Source organism: Pseudophryne corroboree, chromosome 8, assembly GCF_028390025.1.
Source record: "Pseudophryne corroboree isolate aPseCor3 chromosome 8, aPseCor3.hap2, whole genome shotgun sequence".
Taxonomy (NCBI): Eukaryota; Metazoa; Chordata; class Amphibia; order Anura; family Myobatrachidae; genus Pseudophryne; species Pseudophryne corroboree.
In genome coordinates, this window is record NC_086451.1 from 145,163,259 (window position 1) to 145,183,304 (window position 20,046).

A 20,046-nucleotide genomic window follows, 5' to 3' on the forward strand; every position below is an offset into this window, starting at 1 on the left:
GGAGCTAGCAATGCAGCAAGCTCTCTCCCCTCAACCACCCTCGTCTCACCTCGCTGCACTGCTGTCACTGACCTTACACTGCTACGAGTGTCTCCTCCTCAGTGTCCCAGCTGTCACACTTCCAGGGGCTGGCTGGTAAATTTTATTGCAGGTGATCTCCACAGTGACACGCTCCTATCACACACTGCTAACACACAAACAGGAGGAGACACGCACAGAGGAGGAGGGGACACGTTCAATTGACACACACTATAGGGGACACTGACAAAGAAGGAGACACACACAATTGACGCACATACTGGAGGTGACACACACACACACACAGTCACACAGGAGGAGGGGAACACAGTCACACAGGAGGAGGGGAGACTCAGTCACACAGGAGGTGGGGAGGACATAGTCACACAAGAGGGGGGCCACAATCACACAGTGGGAGGAGGCATACAGGAGCAGGGTACACAGTCACACAGGAGGAGGGGAGGACACAGTAACTCAGGAGGGGGGCCACTGTCACACAGGAGGGGATGGGGCTACAGTCACACAGGAGGGGGGCCACAGTCACACAAGAGGGGGAGCACAGTCACATAGGAGGAGGGGACACCGTCACACAGGAAAGGGGACACAGTCACACAGTAGGAGGGGGACATATTCACACAGGAGGGGCGGCACAGTCACACTTGGGTAGGGACAGTGGTACACATTTTAGGGCAGATAGGGGCACACACACACATACACACTAGTGATGTGCACCGGAAATTTTTCGGGTTTTGTGTTTTGGTTTTGGATTCGGTTCCGCGGCCGTGTTTTGGATTCGGGCGCGTTTTGGCAAAACCTCCCTGAAAATTTTTTGTCGGATTCGGGTGTGTTTTGGATTCGGGTGTTTTTTTACAAAAAAACCTCAAACACAGCTTAAATCATAGAATTTGGGGGTCATTTTGATCCAATAGTATTATTAACCTCAATAACCATAATTTACACTCATTTTCAGTCTATTCTGAACACCTCACACCTCACAATATTATTTTTAGTCCTAAAATTTGCACCGAGGTCGCTGTGTGACTAAGCTAAGCGACACAAGTGGCCGACACAAACACCTGGCCCATCTAGGAGTGGCACTGCAGTGTCAGGCAGGATGGCACATAAAAAAATAGTCCCCAAACAGCACATGATGCAAAGAAAAATGAAAGAAAAAAGAGGTGCAAGATGGAATTGTCCTTGGGCCCTCCCACCCACCCTTATGTTGTATAAACAGGACATGCACACACTTTAACGAACCAATCATTTCAGCGACAGGGTCTGCCACACGACTGTGACTGAAATGACAGGTTGGTTTGGGCCCCCACCAAAAAAGTAGCAATCAATCTCTCCTTGCACAAACTGGCTCTACAGAGGCAAGATGTCAACCTCATCATCATCCTCCGATTCCTCACCCCTTTCACTGTGTACATCCCCCTCCTCACAGATTATTAATTCGTCCCCACTGGAATCCACCATCTCAGGTCCCTGTGTACTTTCTGGAGGCAATTGCTGGTGAATGTCTCCACGGAGGAATTGATTATAATTCATTTTCTGGAAGTAACCTCGTATGCCGATTGCTGACAAGGTGAGCGGCTGCACTAAACACTCTTTCGGAGTACACACTGGAGGGTGGGCAACTTAGGTAAAATACAGCCAGTTTGTGCAAGGGCCTCCAAATTGCCTCTTTTTCCTGCCAGTATACGTACGGACTGTCTGACGTGCCTACTTGGATGCGGCCACTCATATAATCCTCCACCATTCTTTCAATGGTGACAGAATCATATGCAGTGACAGTAGACGACATGTCAGTAATCGTTGCCAGGTCCTTCAGTCCGGACCAGATGTCAGCACTCGCTCCAGACTGCCCTGCATTACCGCCAGCGGGTGGGCTCGGAATTCTAAGCCTTTTCCTCGCACCCCCAGTTGCGGGAGAATGTGAAGGAGGAGCTGTTGACGGGTCACGTTCTGCTTGACTTGACAATTTTCTCACCAGCAGGTCTTTGAACCTCTGCAGACTTGTGTCTGCCGGAATGAGAGATACAACGTATGTTTTAAATCTGGGATCGAGCACGGTGGTCAAAATGTAGTGCTCTGATTTCAACAGAGCGACCACCCGTGAATCCTGGTTCAGCTAATTAAGGGCTCCACGAGTCCCACATGCCTAGCGGAATCACTCTGTTTTAGCTCCTCCTTCAATGTCTCCAGCTTCTTCTGCAAAAGCCTGATGAGGGGAATGACCTGACTCAGGCTGGCAGTGTTTGAACTGACTTCACGTGTGGCAAGTTCAAAGTGTTGCAGAACCTTGCACAACGTTGAAATCATTCTCCACTGCGCTTGAGTCAGGTGCATTCCCCCTCCTTTGCCTATATCATGGGCAGATGTATAGGCTTGAATGGCCTTTTGCTGCTCCTCCATCTTCTGAAGCATATAGAGGGTTGAATTCCACCTCGTTACCACCTCTTGCTTCAGATGATGGCAGGGCAGGTTCAGGAATGTTTGGTGGTGCTCCAGTCTTCGGCACGCGGTGGCTGAATGCCGAAAGTGGCCCGCAATTCTTCGGGCCACCGACAGTATCTCTTGCACGCCCCTGTCGTTTTTAAATAATTCTGCACCACCAAATTCAATGTATGTGCAAAACATTGGACGTGCTGGAATTTGCCCACATGTAATGCATGCACAATATTGGTGGCGTTGTCCGATGTCACAAATCCCCAGGAGAGTCCAATTGGGGTAAGCCATTCTGCGATGATGTTCCTCAGTTTCCGTAAGAGGTTGTCAGCTGTGTGCTGTCAGGAATCTGCATTCTCCATCGCATCACTACTGTGGAACTACAGGTTCCAGCAGTTCAGTTCCAGTTCCAGTTTTCAGTCTACTGCAGCCTGGAGTACACAGTGCTTCAGCTAACTCACAGCTGATCTGAACACCTAATCCAGCAGGGTGTGTCCTCACAGATGCAACATCCAATCATCACAGACCAAGGGGTATAAACTCCAGTTCCTGGCTCAATCTCATCGCCTTGGACAACACGTCACATTCTGTGAACAGGCGTCTCCTGTTTGCAGTCCTCTGTCTGCAGAGATACCCCTGTGTATTGGACCTGTGGAACTACAGGTCCCAGCAGTTCCAGTTCCAGGTTCCAGTTCCAGGTTCCAGTCTTCAATCCTTTGTTTCCAGCAGTCTTCTATTTCTGGCATCTCCAAGTCATCTGCCTGTTCCTGTGGAACTACAAACTCCAGCCACAGCCAGCCACAATCCACCAGCAGTAAGAGACTCTCCTCAGGTGTTTTATCATTATCTACCTGTGCACTCATTATCAGTTACCATCTGTGCATCTCAGCAGTTAACATCTATTTGCTTAGAGACTGTCTCCTGCTTAAGCCTGTTAGGCTATCTGGACTTGTGCTTCATAGAGACTGTACATTTATCAGAGTTCTGTTTTTCCAAAGTTATTTCATCCTGAGTTATACTGAGACTGTGTGCTTTTTACAATTACCGGAGTTCTGTTTGTTTCAATCATAGTTACCAGTGACTTTTTGAATATTTATTTCCTGTTATTTCTGGTTTTGCATTCGACTGCAATTGCATTCCACTGCACCTGTTATTCAATTGCTTTGTGATCCCTGTGACATATTAAATATCGGCGCCTATGCGCAGGACTATTCTTCGGTCTCCTCGTGTATTACGTCACACCAACACTGACCTACTAGCGCCCCCGCCGGGGACAGACAAAATCAGAATCCTGACATGTGCCTCTTTTGGAAAGCGGTGATACAAAGCGTAGCCTGCCTAGGAACGAGTTGGTGTTTGCGAGATGCTGCTACTGGTGCCGCCGCTGCTGTTCTTGCTGCGGGAGGCAATACATCTACCCAGTGGGCTTTCACAGTCATATAGTCCTGAGTCTGCCCTGCTCCACTTGTCCACATGTCCGTGGTTAAGTGGACATTGGGTACAGCTGCATTTTTTAGGACACTGGTGACTCTTTTTCTGACGTCTGTGTACATTTTCGGTATCGCCTGCCTAGAGAAATGGAACCTAGATGGTATTTGGTACCGGGGACACAGTACCTCAATCAAGTCTCTAGTTGCCTCTGAATTAACAATGGATACCGGAACCACGTTTCTCACCACCCAGGCTGACAAGACCTGAGTTATCCGCTTTGCAGCAGGATGATTACTGTGATATTTCATCTTCCTCGCAAAGGACTGTTGGACAGTCAATTGCTTACTGGAAGTAGTACAAGTGGTCTTCCGACTTCCCCTCTGGGATGACGATCGACTCCCAGCAGCAACAACAGCAGCGCCAGCAGCATAAGGCGTTACACTCAAGGATGCATCGGAGGAATCCCAGGCAGGAGAGGACTCGTCAGACTTGCCAGTGACATGGCCTGCAGGACTATTGGCTTTCCTGTGTAAGGTGGAAATTAACACTGAGGGAGTTGGTGGTGTGGTTTGCAGGAGCTTGGTTACAAGAGGAAGGGATTTAGTGGTCAGTGGACTGCTTCCGCTGTCATCCAAAGTTTTTGAACTTGTCACTGACTTATGATGAATGCGCTGCAGGTGACATATAAGGGAGGATGTTCCGAGGTGGTTAACGTCCTTACCCCTACTTATTACAGCTTGACAAAGGCAACACGCGGCTTGACACCAGTTGTCCGCATTTGTGTTGAAATAATTCCACACCGAAGTGCTGATTTTTTTTGTATTTTGACCAGGCATGTCAATGGCCATATTCGTCCCACGGACAACAGGTGTCTCCCCGGGTGCCTGACTTAAACAAACCACCTCACCATCAGAATCCTCCTTGTCAATTTCCTCCCCAGCGCCAGCAACACCCATATCCTCATCCTGGTGTACTTCAACAGTGACATCTTCAATTTGACTATCAGGAACTGGACTGCGGGTGCTCCTTCCAGCACTTGCAGGGGGCGTGCAAATGGTGGAAGGCGCAAGCTCTTCCCGTCCAGTGTTGGGAAGGTCAGGCATCGCAACCGACACAATTAGACTCTCCTTGTGGATTTGTGATTTCGAAGAACGCACAGTTCTTTGCTGTGCTTTTGCCAGCTTAAGTCTTTTCATTTTTCTAGCGAGAGGATGAGTGCTTCCATCCTCATGTGAATCTGAACCACTAGCCATGAACATAGGCCAGGGCCTCAGCCGTTCCTTGCCACTCAGTGTCGTAAATGGCATATTGGCAAGTTTACGCTTCTCATCAGACGCTTTCAATTTTGATTTTTGGGTCATTTTACTGAACTTTTGTTTTTTGGATTTTACATGCTCTCTACTATGACATTGGGCATCGGCCTTGGCAGACGACGTTGATGGCATTTCATCGTCTCGGCCATGACTAGTGGCAGCAGCTTCAGCACGAGGTGGAAGTGGATCTTGATCTTTCCCTATTTTAACCTCCACATTTTTGTTCTCCATTTTTTAATGTGTGGAATTATATGCCAGTATCAATAGCAATGGCCTACTACTATATATACTGTGCACAACTGAAATGCACCACAGGTATGGATGGATAGTATACTTGACGACACAGAGGTAGGTACAGCAGTGGCCTACTGTACCGTAATGCTATATATTATATACTGGTGGTCAGCAAACTGTGCAAAACTGAAATGCACCACAGGTATGGATGGATAGTATACTTGACGACACAGAGGTAGGTAGAGCAATGGCCTACTGTACCGTACTGCTATATATTATATACTGGTGGTCAGCAAACTGTGCAAAACTTAAATGCACCGCAGGTATAGCACGAGGTGGAAGTGGATCTTGATCTTTCCCTATTTTAACCTCCACATTTTTGTTCTCCATTTTTTAATGTGTGGAATTATATGCCAGTATCAATAGCAATGGCCTACTACTATATATACTGCGCACAACTGAAATGCACCACAGGTATGGATGGATAGTATACTTGATGACACAGAGGTAGGTACAGCAGTGGCCTACTGTACCGTAATGCTATATATTATACACTGGTGGTCAGCAAACTGTGCAAAACTGAAATGCATCACAGGTATGGATGGATAGTATAATTGACGACACAGAGGTAGGTACAGCAGTGGCCTACTGTACCGTAATGCTATATACAGGTTGAGTATCACTTATCCAAAATGCTTGGGACCAGATGTATTTTGGATATGGGATTTTTCTGTATTTTGGAATAATTGCATACCATAATGAGATATCATGGTGATGGGACCCAAGTCTAAGCACAGAATGTATTTATGTTTCATATACACCTTATACACACAGCCTGAATGTAATTTTAGCCAATATTTTTTATAACTTTGTGCATTAAACAAAGTGTGTGTACATTCACACAATTCATTTATGTTTCTTATACACCTTATACACACAGCCTGAAGGTCATTTAATACAATATTTTTAATAACTTTGTGTATTAAATAAGGTTTGTGTACATTGAGCCATCAAAAATCAAAAGTTTCACTATCTCACTCTCACTCAAAAAAGTCCGTATTTCGGAATATTCCGTATTTCGGATATTTGGATATGGGATACTCAACCTGTATTATATACTGGTGGTCAGCAAACTGTGCAAAACTGAAATGCACCACAGGTATGGATGGATAGTATACTTGACGACACAGAGGTAGGTACAGCAGTGGCCTACTGTACCGTAATGCTATATATTATATACTGGTGGTCAGCAAACTGTGCAAAACTGAAATGCACCACAGGGATGGATGGATAGTATACTTGACGACACAGAGGTAGGTACAGCAGTGGCCTACTGTACCGTAATGCTATATACAGGTTGAGTATCACTTATCCAAAATGCTTGGGACCAGATGTATTTTGGATATGGGATTTTTCTGTATTTTGGAATAATTGCATACCATAATGAGATATCATGGTGATGGGACCCAAGTCTAAGCACAGAATGTATTTATGTTTCATATACACCTTATACACACAGCCTGAATGTAATTTTAGCCAATATTTTTTATAACTTTGTGCATTAAACAAAGTGTGTGTACATTCACACAATTCATTTATGTTTCTTATACACCTTATACACACAGCCTGAAGGTCATTTAATACAATATTTTTAATAACTTTGTGTATTAAATAAGGTTTGTGTACATTGAGCCATCAAAAATCAAAAGTTTCACTATCTCACTCTCACTCAAAAAAGTCCGTATTTCGGAATATTCCGTATTTCGGATATTTGGATATGGGATACTCAACCTGTATTATATACTGGTGGTCAGCAAACTGTGCAAAACTGAAATGCACCACAGGTATGGATGGATAGTATACTTGACGACACAGAGGTAGGTACAGCAGTGGCCTACTGTACCGTAATGCTATATATTATATACTGGTGGTCAGCAAACTGTGCAAAACTGAAATGCACCACAGGGATGGATGGATAGTATACTTGACGACACAGAGGTAGGTACAGCAGTGGCCTACTGTACCGTAATGCTATATATTATATACTGGTGGTCAGCAAACTGTGCAAAACTGAAATGCACCACAGGTATGGATGGATAGTATACTTGACGACACAGAGGTAGGTACAGCAGTGGCCTACTGTACCATAATGCTATATATTATATACTGGTGGTCAGAAAACTGTGCAAAACTGAAATGCACCACAGGTATGGATGGATAGTATACTTGACGACACAGAGATAGGTACAGCAGTGACCTACTGTACCGTAATGCTATATATTATATACTGGTGATCAGCAAACTGTGTAAAACTTAAATGCACCACAGGTATGGATGGATAGTATACTTGACGACACAGAGGTAGGTACAGCAGTGGCCTAATGTACCGTAATGCTATATATTATATACTGGTGGTCAGCAAACTATGCAAAACTGAAATGCACCACATGTATGGATGGATAGTATACTTGACGACACAGAGGTAGGTACAGCAGTGGCCTACTGTACCGTAATGCTATATATTATATACTGGTGGTCAGCAAACTGTGCAAAACTTAAATGCACCACAGGTATGGATGGATAGTATACTTGACGACGCAGAGGTAGGTACAGCAGTGGCCTTCTGTACCGTACTCCTATATATTATATACTGGTGGTCAGCAAAATTATGCACTGTACTCCTACTATATACTACAATGCAGCACAGATATGGAGTGTTTTTCAGGCAGACAACGTATACTGGTGGTCACTGGTCAGCAAAACTCTGCACTGTACTCCTCCTATATAATATTATACTGGTGGTCCCCAGTCTCCACAATAAAGCAGTGTGAGCACAGATATATGCAGCACACTGAGCACAGATATGGAGTGTTTTTCAGGCAGACAACGTATACTGGTGGTCACTGTCAGCAAAACTCTGCACTGTACTCCTCCTATATAATACAGCTGCTCCCCAGTCCCCACAATTAAGCAGTGTGAGCACAGATATATGCAGCACACTGAGCGGAGATAAGGAGCGTTTTTTTCAGGCAGAGAACGGATAAAACTGGTGGTCACTGATCAGCAAAACTCTGCACTGTACTCCTTCTATATTAATATACAGCTGCTCCCCAGTCCCCACAATTAAGCAATAAGCAAGCACAAATATTTGCATCAACAATGAATAAACGGAGAGGACGCCAGCCACGTCCTCTCCCTAACATTTCCAATGCACGAGTGAAAATGGCGGCGACGCGCGGCTGCTTCTATAGAATCCGAATCTCGCAAGAATCCGACAGCGGGATGATGACGTTTGGGCGCGCTCGGGTTAACCGAGCCATACGGGAGAATCCGAGTATGCCTCGGACCCGTGTAAAATGGGTGAAGTTCGGGGGGGTTAGGTTTCCGAGGAACCGAACCCGCTCATCACTAATACACACACACAAAACTGTTGATAAAAGGGGAAAACAAATCCACATACAGACAGTAGGTGACAGATTCATGGGGGAGGGGCATGGAGAAGCAGACACAGACAAGAATTTATGCGTAGAAAGATTCAGGTGTGGGTAGGGGGAGGTGTAGTGCAGTTGGGACATGTGTGGCTGGGAGCAGATGTGGAGATCTGTCACTTACCAGGATCCTCAGTTGCTACTGGTCACACCTCCGCATGTACCATACTTGCCTACCTGACCCTCTCCATGAGGGAGAAAATGCTCTGTTCATGGACTTTCCTGGTAATGTATGATTGCCATCACCCGTGGTGAGCTAGGTAATTGATAAGAAAGGTGTTTCACCACAGGTGATGGCAATCATACATTACCAGGAAAGTCCAGGAACAGAGCATTTTCTCCCTCATGGAGAGGGTCAGGTAGGCAAGTATGTCATGTACTGGTGCAGTGACCGTCCCTATCAGAGGCAGAGCAGCATACATCGTGCAGGGTAAGTAGGAGTCAGTCACATGCACTTCTGTGCATGTGTTATTCAGCACAGCCAATGGGGGAGGGGAGGGGGCGGAGTCACTGGCTGGACAGCTGAAGTGAAGCCTCTGCTTAAGCCTCCAGGATACGGCGCAGGTACCCTCTACCTCCTTACCCACTACCCACCAGCAACCCGTGACCCCTCTTCCCCCAGCAAACTGCGACCCCCCCTTCCCATCAAAGCAGCTGCAGTGCTGATCCCGGGCTGAATTTCACAAAAAAAAAAAGATCAAACGAGGGGGTGACTGCCATGCCTCCACTAGGCATGTGCCTCACGAGCCTAGTGGTAAATCCAGCACTGCAGCTTCCATGAACTTTTGAGAGACGCAGACTTTGATATATAATACAGTATACTACAGTGTATCATCTATGGTCTATGGTAGTTACGTATATTGTAAATCTCTGTATTTTGTTTAAATAACGACACATTTGTTAACAAAAGTGTATATGGCCAAGTTTAAAGCACAGTAAAGATCACATTGATACTGTACCAGATTAACTGATTATTGTACACACCACAGCACATGTCATATCTATGATTAATGCAGCTCAGCAAGGTTGGCAATCTTGCTAGATATCAGAAGCACTCCCCGTCCCATCCAGAACACCACAGTGTGCAGTTGCTATCCACTCTTCCTCCTATACTCTGTGTTGTCCAACAATTGCAGTAAGAGGTGAAATACCACATACAAATGGGACTAGCGGAAAACAGACAAACTAAGGAACACAGAGCCCAACTGATATTTTCTGAATTAGAGGAAACAGATGCGCCACCACTAATTTCAATGATTTTCTCAACACATTTATTTTAAACTACTAGAAAAATTGATCAACAAGGAAAACACACTATAGTGGGTACCTCACTGATAATTTGGTACCAAAGGGCCTCAAGATAAAGAAAGAACCATCACATTACAGTGACAACATCCCATTTATAGCCAGATGGAATAAAATCGTAACAGATTGCTCACACTCATTAATGCAATTATTGGAAGACATACAAAAGGAAGAACTTAACTTGTAGATAATGAGATAAACAAACTAAACACAAACTTGCAGCCCTACGAACAAGACAAAGCATTCCATACACTCACAAACCTGACCCTATCTAAATTCAAAAAGTAAAGACAAAATTATATCCACAAAGAAAAACAAAATCTTAAGGGACAAATACAGCATCAAAATTCAAAAACTAAGTACACAAACAGATACAAAAGAAAAATAAATTAGGCAGACATACCTGACACAATACCTCAACCAAACCAACGGAAAACACCCAATATCACAAACCAACATTTGCATCCAATACTCCCATTCACAAGAGGTTAAATCTCACGTATCAGAAATATATGACCAACCTGCACTCCACCAAGCCTCACGGTAAACAGAGACCATCTGACCACCTTGAGGGCCTGATTGAGACCTAATCGCTGCTGCAAATTTCTTAGCAGTTTGGCAAAACCATGGTCCTAATTCAGACCTGATCGCTGCTGTGCATTTTCGCACAGCAGGCGATCAGATCTGAACGGCATCTCAGCCCAGCAATCGCCTCTGCCTGATTGACAGGCAGAGGCGGTCACTGGGCGGGAGGCATTGGGCCGCTGTTTTGGTGGCACGGCACGGGCAACACAGGCATGCCACGATCCTTGCAGGGGGTGGGCCGCGGTGGCTGCGTGACGTCACATGCAGCCGCTGTGACCATGAGAGCGACAGGTAGCACAGGAGCTGCGCTGGTAAGGAGCTACTCTTCAGGTACAAAAGCATCGCCACCAAGCAATGCTTTTGTAACTGTGCAGCGGGGGGAGGGCCAGACAAGCGGGGCAGACTAGCCCTGTTCTGGGCGTCCCCCCGCATGTCATGGTGGCTGATCGTAGCTGTGCAAAATTTTGCACGGCTACAATCAGGTTTGAATTACGCCCCATGTGCACTGCAGGGGAGGCAGATAATACATTTGCAGAGAGAGTTAAGGGGGGGTACTCACGGGAGAGATGTGTGTAGTACCCTGGCGAATAATAAAAAAAAAAAAAACTAACATATAATCATATATGTCTAGGTGTGTTATGTTAAAATAAAATTTTAGAAAACACTTTAAGTTCATGGGTTTTACTGTAGACTATAATGTCACTTAGTGGTAACTGGTATTGATCATTTATAATGCATGTTACCCTCATAGAGGGCAGAAACTTATATAAGATGTATCACACCCCCACGGAGGGTAAATGCGCTGGGCAGGACAATTGGTAACCCAGGAGTTATATGGGCTCGTGGCCCCAGGACTTGACCACTGGCAAGGTAATGGGGTTGTTTGGAGCGTGCCTGGAGGAGGAGAGGCGAGCGCGTGCAGTAAGAGAGCGGGACTGATCCGGGAACCTGAGCCGGAGGATTTAAAAGGGAGCGTGAGAGGACCGTTGGGGGCTCTGAGGGAGAAGAGATTGAGGAGAGAGGAGTGCGTCGTGAGGCCAGAGGAGTGTGACGGGTGTTGTGAGGAGCGACACCGCCGGGACTGTTAACGGAGATTACCTGTCACGATCTCCGTCTCTGACAGCGCAACTTGAACTGCCTGCGGCTTCGTCCGGGAAGGAGAGGAGGCGGCACAGTGACACGACGGCTTAGACGGAGGAAGAAGTCTGTGGGAGCTAACTGGTGAGATCACCCCTTGACAACGCCCCCGAGCCGGCCCACTGAACTGAGTAAGCCGTGTGGGTACGAATAAGGCAGGGCAGAGGGTGGCTCCGGACTTTACTTATAAGGTGAGGGGCGGACAGCCTAGAGACTGACATAGAAACAAGGCCTTTCACGGAAGGGAATATGAGTCTAGGCAGCAAGAGGGACTAAGTCAATATGGCTGTATCCTGAAGGGAAAATAAATTCACCTCACACAAGGAGTTTCTAACAGTATAGTAATAGATTGGAAGTCACTTAATATAACGTTGGAATAGTAGTTTGGAAAAATTCAGAGAGACTATATTGAGCTCACGAGAAGAGAACAGTAATTAGCTAGCAAATAAAATATACTGTTAAGAAATAAGAAATACTTACCAAAGCAGCAGTTAAGACACAGTGGCCCAGTCGCCTGCTCTTCTCTATGTTCCTCAGAGTTGTGATGACCAGAGATTTCCTCCATAAACTGTAGACAACTAAGGAAAGAAATTAACCTACATTAGTAAGAGAATTTATACAAACTTTACCGGCATAATACAGTATACAAAAGGAGTGATAATTACTTGAAGATAACTATATACAGATTTTGCTCCCGTCATTTTTATCCAGGATCACTAATCCCGTATTTTAATCTCAATCACTTGGATATAAATATATTGCGCAATAAAACAGCTGTAGAACCGTGACTATTAAAGACTTCATGTGCACCAACGACATGGCCATAGGACATTGCGTAGAATAGATAGTCACTGAGGGAAAAAAGCGCTTACATTAGGATTGTGGGAAGTATAAGTGTTACATCTGATATTGTTGTCATTATAGAGAATGCATAAAATTTGTAGAAGATTGTATTGCTAGATACACAAAGTCATAATACTGTGGATGACAATGTTAACCATTTTCCTTCCAAGGAAGTGAAACCAGCAGAGATCATCAGTTGCTGTGAAATAAAACTTATTTTGGTGTCTCGAGTAATGGAATAGTTATTGTTAGAAAACTAGTTTATTGGATATGCTAATTAATCACTATTAAGTGAATGCATGTGTATGATTTTATTGGAACGCTGATATTAGACAAACTTCGAACAGAAGTGTTGGTGTTAATTTAACCAATACCCTCTCAGTGAATACTAAGAAGATCTATTGGTGTAAGAAGTGGAAGTGTACAAACTTTGGCGTCACGAACAGGATACGGATACAAACATGTCAACGGAAGAACAGCCAACAACAAGTTCACAAAATTCTCAAACAAGGACGGATGGTCCGCAGTCATTACAATCAGTCATGGCAAGTGTAAATCCGATCACTATGCCATATTATTTTGGGGCCCCGTGGTTGCCCACATATGCGGGAGAGGCAAGACACAAGAATGCTAACACATTTATTCCGTTTAAAACTAAGATGCAATCAATGTTTAGACTATATCCCTTAGGCAATCAGCAGCAAGTAGAAATCTTAATAGGGCAGCTAAAAGAGTCGGCATTGCGGGAAGTGCTATCTTGGCCCTTAGAAGAGCGACAGACTGCAGAGCAGGTGTTCCAAAGGTTAGCAACCACCTTTGACATTAGTACACTGTCAGAGCTTAAGTCACGGTTTTATTCTAGGAAACAACAAGCAGGAGAATCGTTAAGAGACTTTGCATTAAGTTTACAGGAAGCATTGAGAGACATTAAAGAGATAGATGAGACAGAAGTAAGAGAAGTGGATGAGGTCCTGATAAATCAATTCATAGATGGAACCAGCTGTGAGAATAGCAAATCCCAATTGAAACTTTTGAGATTACAAAAAAAATATGACTCCTTTTTAGACTTTAAGGAGGCAGCGATTAAAGTGGTTGGTTCAAGTCAACCAAAAGAGGTTTCATTTCCTGAAATGCCAGGATATCAAGAATCATCAGAGAAAATCAAACCGGAAAAATTCGCTCAGCAGGGTGCACAGGCCCCCATTACGGATCCTGTACGGTTGTTAAAGGGGCAAATAGAAGAATTGACGGTAGGAATGGCGGCAATGAACCGAGAGTTACAAAAACTCAGTAAACAAGCCCCATTTGAAAAAACAGAATCAAATTGGCGTACGGATCGGAGAAGACCAAGGAATGAGTGGTGGGAGTCACCGTCAGGAAGAGGTAGAAGGCCCACTGATCGATTTGATTCACAGGGACGTCCTATCTGTAGGCGATGTAATATCAGTGGACACATTGAGCGAGTCTGCCGTCAAGAGGAGTCTTTAAACGACAACACCCCGAGGCCAGAGACCAACCCTCGGGGGGAAGCAACACAATAGGTCCTACGCCAGAAGAATGGTGCCCGCAATATGTGGGACAATGTCCTATAGTGAACATCCAGATTAATGGAGTACAGGTATCGGCTATATTAGACACCGGCTCTCAAGTAACTACTATCCAGATGTGAGTCTTCCAGCAACATTGGCAATTGACGGGAATAATGCCACCCCCACCACCTTGGCTCAGGCTTCTGGCCAGCAATGGACTAAATATATCTTGCCAGGGATATTACGAATTTGACTTTAAGATAGGACAGGCTATTCTCCCGAGACAAGGATGTCTTATCACCAATGTAGATGATCCAACAGTCCCCTCTATTATTGTAGGGATGAATGTATTACAAAACTGTCCAGAAGAACTAATTGCCGCCTTAAGAAAAGAATTGTCTACTATACCGCCAATTTTTCAACAAGCGTTACAAAGAACTATCAGGACTCTTCAAGGACAACAAAGATTTATAAATGCCTCGGGAGAGGTCGGAAAAGTGAAAGTAGCTGATCGGCGACCAATAGTTTTAAAACCCAACATCGAAACTGTGGTATGGGGAAAAGCTTGATGCGGACCCTCAGGAAGGGATTATGATGCCATTGTAGAACCTTATCATATAGCTCAGGGTGGTAATATTGTTGTGGCACGAGTGCTAGTTACTGTAAAGGGAGGACGAGTGCCTTTACGAATCCTTAACCCTCATGACTACCCCGTGAGATTATGTCGAAATCAAACCATGGCTAAACTGGTATGGACTGATTTCCAGGACATTGTTGATGTAGTCTCTTCCCTTAATCAGATAGACATCAGCTCGGACACCAGTGACAAAAATGAACAAGTGTCATCATGGTGGGAGGAAATACAAATAGGGGAAAAAGATACTGCAGAAGAGCTCAAACAAGGAGTACTCAAGGTAGTCAAAGAAAATTCTGTTACTTTTAGTAAACATTCAGCAGATTTCGGATTAGTGGCGCAGGTTCAACATTATATTCCTACGGGAAATGCACCACCTATTAAAGAGCGATATCGACCCCTGGCCCCAGCCTTATATCAACCCGTAAAGCAAATGTTAGAAGAAATGAAGACCTCCGGGGTAATAAAAGAAAGTCATAGTCCATGGGCGGCACCCATAGTATTGGTTCAAAAAAAAAACGGAAATTTGCGCTTTTGTATTGATTACAGAAAACTTAATCAAGTAACACACAAAGACGCGTATCCCTTGCCAAGAATTGAAGAATCTTTGACAGCTCTGAGATCGGCCACCTACTTTTCGACACTTGATTTAACCAGTGGTTACTGGCAGATCCGGATAGCACCGAAGGATCAAGAAAAAACTGCTTTTACCACTCCTATGAGATTATATGAGTTTGAGAGAATGCCGTTCGGACTTTGTAATGCTCCAGGGACATTCCAACGAGTCATGGAGCATTGTTTTTTCCTTCACAGAATTACCCCTCCCTTTTAGCACCTGAGTGACATCACTATCTGATTGAGCAGTTCACCATTTTTTTGCAGAGTCATGGAGCATTGTCTAGGGTCTAGGAATTTCGACATGGTGTTACTGTACTTAGATGACATAATAGTCTTCTCCCATGATTACCAAGAACACCTCACGCATCTCCACGAGGTCTTTCAACGGTTAGCGGAGTATGGTCTCAAGGTCAAACCTTCTAAATGCCATCTCCTGAAGACTCGAGTACAGTATTTGGGACATATTGTAAGTGCAGAGGGAGTAACTCCTGATCCAGAGAAAATAGCTGCCGTATTAGACTGGCCTACACCCACCACCTTAAGGGAAGTGAGAAAGTTCTTAGGCTTTATTGGATACTATCGTCGATTCATGAAGAACTTTGCTCACGTTGCGGCTCCGCTCCATGAGCTACTTCAAGGGACTCCCAGGATTCAGCAACATCGGAATACACCGATAGTATGGACAGACACACAACAAGATGCATTTGACAAGCTGAAGGCATTCCTCACTCAAACGCCTATACTTGCATATCCTGATTACAGCCAACCATTCCAACTCTATACTGACGCTAGTTATCAAGGGTTGGGAGCTGTCCTGTCACAAAACCAACAAGGGAAAGAACGAGTAATTTCCTATGCAAGTCGAAGCTTGAGAAAAACTGAAAGAAATGACACAAATTATAGCGCCTTCAAATTAGAGTTATTGGCATTAGTGTGGGCCGTTACAGAAAAATTTAAAAACTACCTGGCCGCCACTCCATTCATAGCATTTACTGACAATAATCCGCTTTCTCATTTGGCAACAGCTCACCTGGGAGCTTTGGAACAGCGATGGTGCTCCCGATTAGCCAATTACCAGTTTACTGTCAAGTATAGGAGTGGGAAAAGTAATGGTAATGCTGACGCCCTGTCCCGGCTATCTGGCCCAAATGAAAGTACCAATGAAGAGGATAAATGGGAAGACGTAGAAATGCCACAATTTCATGATCTGCTCATTCAACAACGGTTTGTGATTGCCAAGATACAGTTAATACAGGCGCAAGATAACTCAAGTGTGGACAGACTAGAACCGGAGGAGAAATGGCGTCAAATCCAGCAAGAGAGTAGTATCCTAAACAAGTTGAAAACTCTGTTATTATCCGGAAAAGTGTTGAATAAATTAGAACGACAAGCAACCAAACCAGAGCTGTTAAAACTTTGGCCACAAAGAGATCGATTAAGGATTCAAAAGGGACTTTTAGTTCGTTGTGGAATCAGCCCGAGAACGCATCGCCCCATCACGCAAATTGTGTTACCACATCAGGATAAAGAATCCCTGCTCCAAGCGTATCATAACCAATCGGGACATTTCGGGGCCCAAAAGTTGGAAGCTCAACTACGGAAAAGATTTTTTTGGATTGGAATGCGAGAAGATATAACAAATTGGTGTGCCAACTGTCCAAATTGTATCCTTCGCAAACCAGCTTCCGCCAATCAGAAAGCCCCTCTTCATCCTATAACAACTACTCATCCATTGGAACTAGTGTCTCTAGATCATATCAAATTAGAGTCTAGCCGAACTGGGTATCAATATGCTCTTACCATGATAGATCACTATTCAAAATTTGCTGTAGTCCTTCCAGTGCGAGATCTGTCTGCAAGAACCACTGCGGAATTGCTATGGAGAGCTTTCGTTCGTCCTTACGGGTATCCGGAAAATATATTAACTGACCAAGGACCAGCGTTTGAATCACACTTGTTTCAGGAACTATGCGTTCTATACGGGTGTAAGAAATTAAGAACTACGGCATATCACCCCCAATGCAACGGATTATGTGAAAGGATGAATCAATCACTGATCAGTATGTTAAGGGCGATTCCCGCTTCGGAGCGTCAAGATTGGCCGATATTATTACCAGAGATCACTTTCTTATACAATAACACAGAACATAGCTCTACTGGATATACCCTATTCTATTTACTATTTGGTCGGGAGGGCAAATTGCCTGCAGACATCAGATTGGATGTGCCTACAGAAATCGCCCAAGAAACAATTCCCCGGACAGATTGGGTGAAGGAACATCAACGACGTCTAAAAACTGCACAATCTATCGTCAATCAAAGAATGGATCAGGTACGAAAGCAACAGGCTGAACGCTACAATGAAAATGCTTTGGCTGAGTCTCTAAAAATAGGTGATTGGGTATTGAAGAAAAATAATCATCGACATAGCAAACTGGATAGCTATTGGGAAGCAACACCTTACCAAATCACAGAGATTCCACGGCCTGAGGTGGCCGTCTATCGTATCACCAAAGAAGATGGACGTTACTCCTTAGTAGTACATCGCAACCAATTAAAACATTACAAGACTTCAGTGGTTCAAAATGAAAACACCAAAAATGGAGAAACAGAGGGAGTGAGCTCATGCCCTGAATCAGTGGTCAATGACTCTGTCACGGATGTAATGGGGCTGTTTTGGCCAGTACTAATCCCTGCTTCTCCTGTATTAACCCTGGCAAATGAAGAAATCTTATCCCATGATGGTGAAAAAGAAAATTGTCACCTACATGATTCTAGGCTAATATTGCCTCACGTAACGGAAGATAACAAATCTGGTGCAAATGGTGTAGAGTTAACGCCTTTGCTGAGAAGGTCGGAGAGAAGTACACAAGGCATACTACCTTCAAGGTATAGGTGTTAAAGGATTCCTGTTAATGTTATAAGTATTATCTCTTATTCAATTAGTAGTAGCTTTTAAAGAAACATGGTTAGTAAGAGTTGGAAGTTATGCGTAAGGATACGCATAGTTAAACCCGGGATGTATGTAGTACCCTGGCGAATAAAAAAAAAAAAAAAACTAACATGTAATCATATATGTCTAGGTGTGTTATGTTAAAATAAAATTTTAGAAAACACTTTAAGTTCATGGGTTTTACTGTAGACTATAATGTCACTTAGTGGTAACTGGTATTGATCATTTATAATGCATGTTACCCTCATAGAGGGCAGAAACTTATATAAGATGTATCACACCCCCACGGAGGGTAAATGCGCTGGGCAGGACAATTGGTAACCCAGGAGTTATATGGGCTCGTGGCCCCAGGACTTGACCACTGGCAAGGTAATGGGGTTGTTTGGAGCGTGCCTGGAGGAGGAGAGGCGAGCGCGTGCAGTAAGAGAGCGGGACTGATCTGGGAACCTGAGCCGGAGGATTTAAAAGGGAGCATGAGAGGACCGTTGGGGGCTCTGAGGGAGAAGAGATTGAGGAGAGAGGAGTGCGTCGTGAGGCCAGAGGAGTGTGACGGGTGTTGTGAGGAGCGACACCGCCGGGACTGTTAACGGAGATTACCTGTCACGATCTCCGTCTCCGACAGCGCAACTTGAACTGCCTGCGGCTTCGTCCGGGAAGGAGAGGAGGCGGCACAGTGACGCGACGGCTTAGACGGAGGAAGAAGTCTGTGGGAGCTAACTGGTGAGATCACCCCTTGACAACGCCCCCGAGCCGGCCCACTGAACTGAGTAAGCCATGTGGGTACGAATAAGGCAGGGCAGAGGGTGGCTCCGGACTTTACTTATAAGGTGAGGGGCGGACAGCCTAGAGACTGACATAGAAACAAGGCCTTTCACGGAAGGGAATATGAGTCTAGGCAGCAAGAGGGACTAAGTCAATATGGCTGTATCCTGAAGGGAAAATAAATTCACCTCACACAAGGAGTTTCTAACAGTATAGTAATAGATTGGAAGTCACTTAATATAACGTTGGAATAGTAGTTTGGAAAAATTCAGAGAGACTATATTGAGCTCACGAGAAGAGAACAGTAATTAGCCAGCAAATAAAATATACTGTTAAGAAATAAGAAATACTTACCAAAGCAGCAGTTAAGACACAGTGGCCCAGTCGCCTGCTCTTCTCTATGTTCCTCAGAGTTGTGATGACCAGAGATTTCCTCCATAAACTGTAGACAACTAAGGAAAGAAATTAACCTACATTAGTAAGAGAATTTATACAAACTTTACCGGCATAATAAAGTATACAAAAGGAGTGATAATTACTTGAAGATAACTATATACAGATTTTGCTCCCGTCATTTTTATCCAGGATCACTAATCCCATATTTTAATCTCAATCACTTGGATATAAATATATTGCGCAATAAAACAGCTGTAGAACCGTGACTATTAAAGACTTCATGTGCACCAACGACATGGCCATAGGACATTGCGTAGAATAGATAGTCACTGAGGGAAAAAAGCGCTTACAT

At 44.5% G+C, this 20,046-nt stretch overlaps 1 long non-coding RNA gene across 1 annotated transcript in view; it reads right to left on the reverse strand.

The window, feature by feature from the left end:
• Window positions 1–19,734, reverse strand: part of LOC134947573 (uncharacterized) — a 54,290-nt gene extending 34,556 nt beyond the window's left edge. The window contains exons 1-2 of the long non-coding RNA XR_010182633.1: window positions 19,653–19,734; window positions 12,440–12,537 (exon numbers count right to left, since the gene is read on the reverse strand). This is a non-coding gene — a long non-coding RNA (uncharacterized LOC134947573). The remainder of the gene's footprint in view (window positions 1–12,439; window positions 12,538–19,652) is intronic.
• Window positions 19,735–20,046: the final 312 nt, after the last annotated feature.